General features: G+C 37.6%; 1 non-coding gene across 1 annotated transcript; it reads right to left on the minus strand.

Moving 5' to 3' along the window:
- Positions 1 to 4,194: 4,194 nt before the first annotated feature.
- Positions 4,195 to 4,301, minus strand: LOC131508177 (U6 spliceosomal RNA). Its single transcript, XR_009259888.1, has one exon. It is a non-coding gene; the product is annotated as a U6 spliceosomal RNA (small nuclear RNA).
- Between the last annotated feature and the right edge of the window lie 9,525 nt (positions 4,302 to 13,826).

Below are 13,826 nucleotides of genomic sequence, written 5' to 3' on the forward strand. Positions count from 1 at the left end.
ATATTAATTTATAAATATAAAAATCTATAAAGAACTTGTCAAACCCAATACCCAAAAACAAACAACCCAGTTAAGAAGTGGGAAGAAGACATGAATAGACATTTTTCCCAAGAAGACATCCAGATGTCTAACAGACACATGAAAATATACTCAACATCACTCATCATCAAGGAAATACAAATCAAAACCACAATGAGATACCACCTCACACCTGTCAGAATGGCCAAAATTAACAACTCTGGAAACAACAGGTGTTGGTGAGGATGCAGAGAAAGGGGAGCTTTCTTGCACTACTGGTGGGAATGCAAACTGGTGCAGCCACTCTAGAAGCAGTGTGGAGGTTCTCCAAAAGCTAAAAATAGAACTATCCTATGGTCCAGCAATTGCAATTTAGGTATTGACTCAAAAGATTCCAAAATACAGATTCAAAGGGATACCTGCATCCCAATGTTTACAGCAGCATTATTGACAATAGCCAAAATATGGAGAGAGCCCAAATGTCCATAGGCTGATGAATGGATAAAGATATAGTATGTGTATGTATAGTATGCGTATGTATGTGTATGTATATATATACATACACACAAACAATGGAATATTACTCAGCCATCAAAAGGAATGAAGTCTTACCATTTGCAATGACATGAATGGAGCTAGAATGTATGATGTTAAGCAAAATTAGAGAAAGATAAATATACGATTTCACTCATATGTGCAATTTAAGAAAACAAACAAATGAATATGTGGGAAGTGTGGGGGGAAGAGAAGAGAGGAAAACAAACCACAAGAGACTTTTAAACTGAGGATTGATGAAGGGAGGTAGATAGAAATTGGGCTACATGGGTAATGGGTATTAAGGAGGATGCTTGTGATGAGCACTGGGTATGATGAGTCACTGAATTCTACTCTTGAAACCAATATTGCACTGTATGTTAACTGACTAAAATTTAAATAAAAATAATACATACATACATACATACATAGGAATTGGGAGTTCTTTATTTGCTTTAGGAAAAAAATGCATTATGTCTCCCATATATTTTTGTACATCTTATTTTCTTAATTGTCACTAGTTAATAGAAATGCCATCAAGGTAACTGTTATAGCTGGAATTCATTTTAATGACTGCTCTATTTTCCATGAAAAATGTACTAAAATTTAGTTAATCTTATTCTATTGATAGATATGTCTTATTTCTGATTTTTTTGCCCCTGTGAAACAATGCTGCAATAAACACAGTTACATTCAGTTCCTTTTATTTCTATGATATAGGTTCCTGAAAGTGAGATTTCTGGCTTAAAATAGATTTCTTGGATCAAAGGGGCATTTTTATTTTGAATGGATGTCTTCAGGTTTCTTTACAAAGTGGTTGTAATAAGTAATATGTCTACAGCGATGTATGTGACTACATTGCCTCCATTGTTGCCAGCAATCAGTGTTATTGTACTTTTTAAGCCTTGGCAGGAAATGGATATATGAGGTAATACTTCATTGTTCCCTGTCTACCAATGAACATGAGCATCTTTTTCTATGTTTGACGTACATTTGAATTTTCTCTTCTGCAATTTACATATACGTAGACTTTACTATTTTATTTTTTGATAAGACACAATAACTTCATATGTTACAGATACTGTAACTGTGTTATTACTCCCCATCTCTCCATTTTATTGACTTTATAGTATCTTTGGAATGGATATATATATATTTTATTTTTTATGGTAGTTATGTCCATATTCTTTTGAGTACATCTGGGTTTTTTGTGTTTATTGGGGTCTTCCCAACTCCCATGTTGTATGCGTAAATGGTCCTTTGATTTTCTATTTTTCACACTTAAATAGTTTATCCATTTACTTTTTTTTTCTTTACTTTTGGCATGAGATAGACATCTAACCTTACTTTTCTTTAGAAAGATAACCGTGTTAGAACTATTAAATAATTTATCATTTTGTTCAGTCTTGAAATACCACCTTTGTCATATATTACATTTTTTATATATAATGAGATTGTTTTCTGGGATATTTTTGTAGTTTCTCTATTTGTCTATTATTGTTCCATACTATATTAGCATGAGTGCAGAAGAGCTGACATTAAGGTCTCACATTCCATACTAGCTGCTTAGTGGCTTACAGCCATGATCTTTTCAAACAAAATCACTCACCTATTTTGTTAGTTGGATGTGTGTTTTTTCTGGTCTGAGCCACTTCTGATCTCTTTTGGGGTTGCCCATGGGCCTGTGGTCAGCTGGTGCATTGGCTGGTGGCTGGATGACCTAGGATGGTCACACTCACATGTCTGACTGTTGTAGGCTATTCACACTGGTGCCTCAGTCTCCTCCACTTGACTTCTCCTACTTCAGCAGACTAGTTCAGGCTCAGGTCCATGGCAGTCTTGGGATTTTGAATATGGTAAGAGAGAGAAAGACCTAATGTGTAATCACTTTCAACTTTTTAAAATATATCATTTTTACTACTGTCTTAGTGGTTAAAGCAAGCAGAAGGCCAAATTCAGATTCAAGGCAGGTAGGAGGGGTGGGGGAAATATACTCTGCTCCTTGATGAAAGAGGTGTGCGTATAGGAACTAGAAGAATTTGTGGCCATTTTCAGAATCTTCCACATTATAAGAATCTGAATCAAATAAGATCCAGCCATTCTCTAGGTTATAAATTTCGCTTGGAATTCTTTTTCTTCAGAATAAACTCCAGAACTATCAGTAAGATATGGTCTAGTCACTGCCCACATCAGCAGTGCCCATTCACAATACCTTGAACTCCATCATGTAGGACTATTTTGTCTTCCTCTCTTCTGTACTTTTGCCCAACTTAAGCCAATAGTGAGGGATTGTTATCTTCCTCTCCCCATTTTTCTGCTTTGACTCATACTGGAACTAAAAATTTCCCTTAATTCAACATGCTCTTGCTTGTTCCTATCCCCCCAAAAAAGAAGGGGCTATTCTTAATACCAGTCTAACAGCCACAGGGCTTTACATTTGTGTGGCGATCCCTACGTGAAAGGTCACTGTTCTCTTGTGCCTGCAGCACTTGGGAGGGGCAGCCTCTCCCTTTTCACCTCATCTCTTGTGGTCTCTCCACCAGCCTGGTCCTTTCCCTGAGGAGGAAGCCCACCTGTGACTGGTGAAATACAAGGTAAAAAGACCCCGTTACATCTTCCAATAAGCAGCTTCACCTATGCAAAGGTTTAGGCCCATGCTTGCTATACACTAGCAGATAATCCCACCTTCTCTTAGGTAATTGATTCTCGTCTCTATTAAGTAGACTCTGGACTGGAGGAGGGTGATGTCCGACATCCTGTGTGCCTGTGTCTGGAATGTCTTCTTCTCCTTTTTATTAATTTGTGCTTTCACTTGATACTCACTGACTACCTGCTGCATGCCATTGTGCTAGATGCTGAAGATAAAAGGATGGATTAGATCAACCCAGTCCCTGTTTTGATGATGTTTATAAATCAAAGCGGTTCTCTTGTAAAGTCTTTCCTCACTTCACTCCCATTCCATCCCTACTTCCTATAGCCAAGTACATCTTTTAATCTTTGGTGTTCCTACAACTTTAGCCCATTTGTCATTTCCCAGGGGAAGTATACACACACACACACACACACACACACACACACACACAAGCTTGCTTCCCTAAGCCGTACCTTCCAGGAAAAGGATGATAATGTAACATAAGGAAGTGGCACTTTTGAACCAGAGCTCACACACAGGAGAATTACTATAATTCCAATCCCTTTAACTTTCCTTCTTTCCCCTTCAAGATCCCTGAAAATCCACATATTCTTTTGGGTGATTAGTATAGTGCTTTTCTGGCAGTGCTGGGACTGATTTCTATTTTCTTCCCTGTGGCTGTAGCCAGAGCTGCTGATTCTGTCTTGGATTCAGCTCTCTGAGACCACAGGCTCTGGACCCTGGCACCCACTGCAGCACTGTAGCTCTGGTTGGGGTGGGAAGCAGACATTTCTCTGAGGTTAAAGCTGTCTATTTAGCTCCTCAATGTAGCAATGCTTTAGTTTCAGTTTTCTTATGGGATTTTTTTTTTAGAGTTTTGGAGTGAGTTAATTGAGATCTAATTCAGAGAAAACTAATGGACCCATCCTTTTTTGCACTTTAAAGATTATTATTATGATTATGTGCCAAATGTATTTCCTTTTTTCTGTATGAATTTTATTTTTCAATTAAAAACAATGGAATGCTTCACAAACTCGTGTGTCATCCTTGCATAGGGGCCATGCTAATCTTCTCTGTCTTGTTCTAATTTTGATACACGTGCTGCTAAAGTGAGCATTAGAGATAGTTCCTCTTTAATGCTTAGTGACACTAACAAATGTACCCACTTTATGGATGAGAGTAAAGGCCTAGAGAAGAGCCTTGCTCAGAGACAAGTACTCCTCTCCTTGTCCTTCATTCTTATACCCTGGTGTCCCAGGCTGGATTTGCAACCTGAGTATTCAACAGATGCTAAAGCAAAGAGGCTTGCTGTGGCCTTTGGGGCTGTCTAAAAGAGCTTATGTCACCGAACAGATTAGGTCTCATGTCTTCCTCAACAGAGTATGATATTCCACTGTCAGTGGAATTATTATAAAGTATTACAAACGATTCCACATTTGTGGAGAGGACTTTGTCTGGCCGACCGGAGAGGGAGCACTCTGCCACCTTTATCTCTGGAGTCTTGGAGCCCAGCTCAGTCTGGCAGATTGAAATGAACTAACCTGTCGGAAAAGTGTGAGCCTGAGACATACTTTGGCTCTTTGCTCCAGCGTAAAACAGTGATTTGATCCAAGCCCCTAAAGAGGTGTACCCACGTAATCCTGTGAGTATCATGGGACACACAGTCACCCTCCTGGTTCCCAAGCCTCTGATGCTTCAGCGGAACCACCTTGCCTACGGATGCATCAGAAATGAAAGACCAATAATAATAGCCATTATTTATGATATGGTGATTGTATGCTCAACCCAATGGTAAGCTAATTACACATATTGTCTCATTTAGTCTTAACACATCTTTTTTTTAAGCTTATTTATTTATTTTGAGATAGAGAGAGTAGGGGGGAGGGGCAGAGAGAATCCCAAGCAGGCTCTGTGCTGACAGCGCAGAGCCCAACGTGGAGCTCGAACCCATGAACCATGAGATCATGACCCGAGCTGAAGTGAAGATTCAGATTCGTCACCAACTGAGCCACCCAGACACCCCTAGTCTTAACATCTCTTAGGAAAACACTGCATTTTTCCCATTTTATAAATGAGAACACTAAAGTGCAGAAAAACTAAGTAACCTGCTGATGTCAAACTTCAAATGACAGAGCGAGGCTTCAAATCAAGACAATATGACTCCAGTACCCAAGTCTTTAAAAGAGAGATGACAAAACAATCACTTCATGACATTTCAGAAAATGTCTTGAAAACCTCATGGGGCTTTCCTTGTTTTGGCATTAACAAGGCAAGGCAGGAGGACTGGAGTTGACCCAATAGTGAGTCAGGAGTCCCAGATTCTCATCCTGACTCTGACAACTCGCATAAGCTTCTTGGACTGCGATGTCTTTATTTGTAGAATGATAGACGGAACTAGTTGGTCATGACAAAAATGTCATGGGCTTTGAAGTCAGACAAAGTCGAAAGTTGATTTTACCACATACTAACTGTGCATGCTAGGGCAGGTGGCTTAATCATTCTAAATGTCTTTTTTTTTTTTTCACACGTGGAGTGGGCATGTAAAACCTTATAATAAAAGTGGTTGTGGTAGGTAAATGTGTTATATAAAGAGAGAAGCTCACATGGGGCTTGTGGCAGTTGCCCAGATCAGTGCTCCATGACATGGTCAGGCCCTTCAGCAGGTGGGTCTGGAAATAAGATGTGGTTCCCAGAGCTCCTGTTTATTTATTTACTTCCACCTTCATTTCCATTGGCCTCCCAGGCCAAGCAACCCTTCTGATCTGTGACTATGGGGTTTGTGGTTTGAATGTTTATGAAATGTGTTTCCCTGGCAGCCACAATCAGTGCCAGGGTTCTCCCCATGGCTCCTTGTTTTAACAACTCATTTTTCTTGGCACAACCTTTGACTGCTGTGGGTATACGATTTCTATGATCTCTCAGTATCCTCTGTCTGAAAGTGTTGAGGGAGTCTGAACTAACCACCTTTCATCCTTTTGCCTTCTTGGGTTCTTTACTAAGAGAATACTGCACAAAAGGAAAAAAAAGGAAGAAAAATACTTTGTTAATAGCCAAGAATTTAGCACCCACTAATATATAGATATCTGATAATTTTGAGTTAGAGTTGATAAATAAAAGAGGAAGTGAGGTGTCTTATCTCCCCCAAATTTACATGTTGGAACTCGTGGATTAAAGCATGCCTGCAGGGGAAAGAAATGTAAATGGACACCAAGCTGAATATATTCACTCAACCAAGGACATGGGGTGGGAAGAAGGAGGCTAACAAGGAGGAAGTCTGCCCTAGAACTGAGGCTCTGCCAAAGGGATATTTTTTCAGAAGACAAGATGAGAAAGAGATGGGGCAATGTGGGTTCCTGCCTTATAAGGGTATAGTGGCCTCATCCTCCAGTAAGTGTGGCTCAATGAATATATAATCTCTGATCAGTCAGGTCAACAATGTTTCATTCAGAGAGGGATTCAAGATGGAGTAGAAACATGAAATAGGCCTGCCATGAAAAACAATTCCAACATTTAAAGGAAAAGTTCTAGAAGTCTTCTCTTCACAAGTTATTAATCAGAAAGGACTCACATATATATATTTTTTTTCAAATTGCCAGATGATTCACTTAAAAAATTCTTGTTAAATTCCCAGATTATCAAGGTGGAAAGAATTATTGAGGGCATCTAGTCAATCAACCAATCTATTGAATGGATAAATAAACAGGTCTCCAGAAAGAAGTGACTTGTCTAAAGTAGAAGAATTCCAGGGTCTTATATTCCTTAACCTGTATTCTTCCCCTATACTAAAGCATATATTTAACTTTGAAATGCTATTATATTGTTTTCTTTATTCTCTTGTCCTTTTATGCTTATTCCTTCTTGTCTTTTTAAAAATGTTCTTCCAATACTAATGTATATACCACCTATATCCAGAAAGAATTTGCTTGTGTACACAGAAGACTACTAAAGGAAGAATTCATTCCAGATATATACCCAGTAGAAATAAATATGCATATCCACCAACATAATTATATACAAATGTTCATATTAGCTTTTTCTACTTTGAGAAACAACTCTTATGCTTATTGACAGAAACATAGATAAATACATTTGTGATATATTTATACAATGGAAAGATACACAGCAATACAAAAGACAAACTACTGGTGAACACAATAACATAGACGGACTTCAAAGACATTATATTAAACAAGACACCCAGACACAGAGGATTGTGCACTTTATGATCCTATTTATAGGAAGTTCAAGAATGACCAAAGCTAATCAATGTAACAAAAGTCATATGATGGAGTTGGGGTTGGGAGCTATTGATTGGGAAGGGGCACAATCTTATGGGAGCATGAAAATATTTGATATCTTGTTCTTGCTGGTGGTTATAAGGGTGTGTAAAAATGCAAACATGTTATCAGCCTGTATACTTTATAGTACATGAATTATACCCATGTTTAAAACAAATATTAAAGACCACTAGGAGGGTGTCTGAGTGGCTCAGTCGGTTAAGCATCTTACTTTGGCTCAAGTCATGATCTCATGGTTCGTGGGTTCGAGCCCTGCATTGAGCTCTGTGTTGACAGCTCAGAACCTGGAACTGTTTCCAATTCTGTCTCTCTCTATCTCTTTCTCTCTCTGTCCCTCCCCTGCTCACACTCTGTCTCTCAAAAATAAATAAACGTTAAAAAAAAAAAAGAGAGCACTAGAAAAGCTGAACTATGGTAATGGAAAGAATGGTTAACATACTCCAAATTTAGGCTAATAGAATTAGGGTCAATGAATATAAAATTTAATTTTGAGGTAGCAGCCAATGAAAAAAATCTTAATCATTTGTCACTCCCATTTTTAAAATTAAAAAAAATATCATAGGAGAGAGATTTTAGAAATGACATTTTCCTTGTAAAATTAACTTATCATGTAGTCCTTTAAATGAAAGATGTTGGGCAAAATAATGGACAAAATCTGATAGTAACTCAGCAGAAATGTTGAAATATCTTAATATGCCCGTTTTTATACAAGTCTTTCATCAAATTGACATTTATGATAAAATGTAATGAAAAGATTTCCTTAGAGAAGTAAGGAAATTCAGGTGATCATTACCTAACGGCCCAGAGACAAAGCTTTGACCAACATGTCTCAACTATGACATGTACAGGAATCACTTGGGGGTCTTGTTAAAATGTGATGCAGATTCAGCAAGTTAGGAACAGGACTACTCTTTTGAATTACAAGGGCTTAGACTACTCAGGAAGTCTTAACTCATCATTTGTGTTATTTGTACTGGAGTAATTTGTTAAAAATAAGATTTCTGGGCTCTCTTTCATAGGAGGTGAGACCAAAGATGCTTTTTCTTTCCTTAATAAATCTCAAGAAGATTATGGTATACACTAAAATTTTATAGCCACTGACTTAGAGAAATGGGTTTGTGACATGCCCCTTACAATTTTCCAGTCATTATAATTGTTGCATCTGGTTTCACATATCAGGAGAAAGGAAGAGAAAGGGAAAGCACATATTTTCTATATCTTACATGCATTAGTCACTTAATGGATGTGCAATTTAACCTTAGTTCATTTAATACTAATGAGTACCCAATGAGGTGGGATTTATTTTCAATATTTTAGAGTTAAGAATAATAGCTAATCATTATTAAGCATATACTATGTCCTAGACACTGTAATAAATGCTTTAGAAGTACCATATCAATATCTATACTACTCAAAGCAATGTACACATTTAATGCAATTCCTATCAAAATACCACCAACATTCTTCACAGAGCTAGAACAAACATCCTAAAATTTGCATGGAACCACAAAAGACCCCAAATAACCAAAGCAATCCTGAAAAAGAAAAAACAAAACAAAACTGGAAGCATCATGATTCCAGACTTCAAGCTATATTACAAAGCTATAGTCATTAAGACAGTATGGTACTGGCACAAAAACAGACACATTAGATCAATGGAACAGATAAGAAGATCCAGAAATAGACCCACAACTATATAGTCAACCCATCTTTGACAAAGCAGGAAAGAATATCCAATGGAATAAAGACAGTCTCTTCTGCAAGTGGTGCTGGGAAAACTGGACGGTGACATGCAGAAGAATGAAACTAGACCACTAACACTATACACAAAATAAATTCAAAATGGAAGAAAGACCTAACTGTGAGACAGGAAACCATCAAAATCCTAGAGTAGAACACAGGCAGCAATGTCTTTGACCTTGGCTGCAGCAACTTTTTACTAGACATGTCACTGAAGGCAAGGGAAACAAAAGCAAACATGAACTACTGAGACTTCATCAAGATAAAAAGCTTCTGCACAGTGAAGGAAACAATCAACAAAACTAAAGAGCAGCCTATGGAATGGGGGAATATATTTTCAAATGACATGTCTGAAAAAGGGTTAGTATCTGAAATCTATAAAGGACTCATCAAACTCAACACCCAAAAAACAAACAACCCAGTTAAGAAATGGGAAGAAGACATGAATAGACATTTTTCCAAAGAAGACATTCAGATGGCTAATAGACACATGAAAAGATGTTCAACATCACTCATCATCAGGGAAATACAAATCAAAATCATGATGAGATTTCATCTCACACCTGTCAGATGGCTAAAATTCACTACACAAGAAACAACAGGTGTTGGTGAGGATATGGAGAAAGGGGAACCCTCTTGTACTGTTGGTGGGAGTGCAAACTAGTACGGCCACTCTGGAGAGCAGTATGGAAGTTCCCCAAATAATAAAAGTTGATCCAGAAATTGCATTACTAGGTATTTACCCAAAAGATGCCAAGATACAGATTAAAAGGGGGGTACCTGCACCCCAATGTTTATAGCAACCTTATCGACAATGCCAAACTATGGAGAAAGCCCAGATGTCCATCAACTGATGAAAGGATAATATCTTACCATTTGCAGTGACATGGATGGAGCTAGAATGTATTATGCTAAGCAAAATAAGTCAATCAGAGAAAGACAAATATATTATTCAACTCATATGTGGAATTTAAGAAACAAAATAAAGAACATATGGGAAGGGGAGTGAAAGAGAAGAAAGGGTGACAAACCACAAAAGACTCTTAGTAATAGAGAACAAACTGAGGGTTGATGGAGGGAAGTGAGTGGGAGATGGGCTAGATGGGTGGTGGGTACTAAGGATTGCCCTTGTGATGATCACTGGGTGTTGTATGTAAATGATGAATCACTGAATTCTACTTCTGAAATCAATATTACTCTTTTTGCTAACTAACTAAAATTTAAATAATGATAATAATAAAAAGCACCATCCCAAAGAGCAGCATAATGAAATAGGTTGTGTTGTTTCATCTTAGTTGTATAGCTCAAATTATGACACCACTCTAGGGTGTGTCTGACTTTCTAGAGCTCAAGCCTCCGCCTCTACATATAGGGCTTCTCTCAATTGACATAACATAAGAAGCAGTAAGGCCAGCTTGCAACCCAGATATTTTTTTTTTTTTTGCTTCCACTGTAACAATTTGACCAACTGGCACACCTTATTTTCCTACTCCATCCTTCAACTATTTTGCTTTGAGGAGTATCAGTGAAAAGACTTAGGGTCTTAGATCACAATTGTTAACATCTGTATGGTATTTTCAGTTTATATGTAGATTGTATACAGAATACTTTAGCTGATTTTGTTCTCCAAACCACATGTATCCTCATCTTATGAATGAGGAAACTAAGTGCCAGGAAAATGGAATTAATTCTCTGTAATACAGATGTGAAACTTCTCACTCCAAATCTGTGACCTTCCACTAGGCCAGTCTGCCAAGGGAAGAGAGAGAAGAATGTGGGACAGTGGGAAAAGTAAGCATTTGGGAATCAGCAGCATTGCATTCTGGTCCTGGCCCTGCCAATAGCTAGATGCAACCTTGGACAGTCTGATTTTGCTTTTTGAGACATAACTTTTTCAGTCTTAAAGAGTTTGAGTGGACTTGCTATTTTTAAATAGCGTCAACTCATTTTTATCAAAACTCCTTCTTTAAAAGAAATCTTAGTGGCTCTTGGTAGCTCATTCGGTTAAGTGCCCAACTCTTGATTTTGGCTCAGGTCATGATCTCATGGTTCATGGGTTTAAGCCCTGCATTAAGCTCTGTGCTGATGGTGCAGAGCCTGCTTGGGATTCTGTCTCCCTTTCTCTCTGCCCCTCCTCTGCTCACTCTCTCTATCTCTGTCTCTCAAAATAAATTAATAAAAACAAACATTATAAGAATTCTTACAATGGAGCACTAACTCATAAAGCAAATCTTATGGTACACAGTTAACAATTGGAACACTGAGAACCCATCCTTTCCATTCTAGGGCGGGGCAGGAATTATGTCTTTTGTTCATTAAGTCCTAGATGAGTGTCTGACACACGGTAGGCACTTATTAAATTCTTGTTGAATGAACAAGGCTCCTTTAGGGATTCCTTGTAGCTATCTGGGGCACAGTGTAAAGACAATTAGATCAACAGGTGTCAAGATTTTTTGTGGTTGTAAAAGGACACATTCTTAGAAACTAAAGCTGCTCATAAGAGTTCAGACCAAAAGCGGAGATTTCTCTGAGTATCCTTTCATAAAAAGGGGCCTCAGGTGTTTCCAGGAAAGTCAGTTCTACAAGGAAAGAATTGTGAAGTGCTATTTTTCACATTTTGTTGTATAATATGCTTAAGGATTGGACAATTTGTTCTACATTCTTTCTCAATAAGATATAAACTGAATAACACAGCAAAACAGACAAAAACTAGATTTCCTTAGTGATTTTTTTAATTTTTTTTTCTTTTCTGTGAACTCTGTGCACAAATCTTCCCCCCCCCCCCACCTCTTCTGCAAAATTTGTGGGTCCTCATGGAAATTAGTCTTCTTTGTATGTTGTCTATACATCTGACTATGGCACAGTTGTAACATTATTGTATTTTTAGATTTAAAAAAAAGTTTTATGAAAAGTTTCAAAAATACAAAAGGTGGGATTAATTACTAGCACAATATTTAGAATTATGAATCAATAAACTCCTATACACTCTTAGATTCTACATTGCCAGGAGCTTATCACATTTATTTTACCTATTCCCATTTTCCTTTGTGAAGAATTTCAAAGCAGATCAGACACCATATCATTTCACTCCTACTTCAGCACACTGTCAAGATTTTGATCAGAAAGAAAATTTAAACTTTGGGGAGGAGAGTGCACATAGCTCAATTTCATTTATATTTTAAATGAGCTCAGCAAAAATCATATGACTTCACTCATATGAGGACTTTAAGAGACAAAACAGATGAACATAAGGGAAGGGAAACAAAAATGATACAAAAACAGGGAGGGGGACAAAACAGAAGAGACTCATAAATATGGAGAACAAACTGAGGGTTACTGGAGGGGTTGTGGGAGGGGAGATGGGCTAAATGGGTAAGGGGCAGTACAGAATCTACTCCTGAAATCATTGTTGCACTCTATGCTAATTAATTTGGATGTAAATTTTAAAAAATAAATAAATAAATAAATAATTTAAAAAATGAGCTCAGCCATTTAATTGCATAAATTGATAAGACTGATTCCTCACATTACTGAAATATGTATACACATATACATATATGATATATTGTACCTATATGCATATATATTATACATATAGCATTTAATACATAATAAATATGTATAACTTAGTATTGTGTAAAAGTCACTGTATTTCCTTTTTTAAAAATCCCTATAAATTCTTCCTAAGGCAGGGACTACTGCTGTATTTTACAGATGAGAGAACAGAGACTAGAAAATAAGTGGATGTGGACTTGATCTCAGAGCCTATGCTGCGCACAACCTGCCATATTGCAGTTGAGATTTAGATTTGGCATAACATGCACAGCTTTCTTTTCCTTCAGAGTTGCAGCACGTGCTATAAGGACCCTAGACATTATCTGATGTAATAGCGTTTATCCCTGGATCACCATTAGAATGACCCCGTGCCCAGGTGCTTTCTCAGACCAATCATTTAAATCAGGATTTCTCAAGGAAGGTACCAACTCTGGAATTTTTAGATTCAGGCAACCCCAGGCAATAGTCAGGATGGAGGACCATTAATAAATCCTAGGGACGACTCTTTATAACCAGAAGAGGAGACCAAGGCCTGCTGAGATAGAAGGGATTTCTTCAATATTTCAGTGTTCCTTCCTGGTAGATCTGAGCCCAGTCTGGTTATAGGGAAGTGAAGTGTTTTTCTTTAGGTTCATCCTTTTGTTGCATGGACGAGGTTTACAGAGAATATTTTTATTGTAATTTTTGAGAACACACTATCTGCTTTCAGACACTTAACAGTTCAGTTTACTATGACCCCTAAATCGGTGCTGGTCAGGCTGTTTATTTTGTTCCTTGCCATATGTGCGTCCCACACCTGACCCTCCGTACTGATGATCATTGTGCTTTAGAAATCTCATGTGCTTTATAATTCTGTCACATAATGCTTTACTATTTGAGATTCGCCTGTTTTTGATTAGGGGTGTAGTAATGGAATTTTTTGTTTAATTTCTGAATCTACATATTCAGAGGGACATGGTTAAGATAGAGTTGATCTGACACAGTGTTTCTCAAAATACTGGTTGTTACACATTAGCAGGTTACGAAATAAATTTGTGAGTCATGACCAG

Source organism: Neofelis nebulosa, chromosome 3 (assembly GCF_028018385.1).
Source record: "Neofelis nebulosa isolate mNeoNeb1 chromosome 3, mNeoNeb1.pri, whole genome shotgun sequence".
In the NCBI taxonomy this organism is placed as follows: domain Eukaryota; kingdom Metazoa; phylum Chordata; class Mammalia; order Carnivora; family Felidae; genus Neofelis; species Neofelis nebulosa.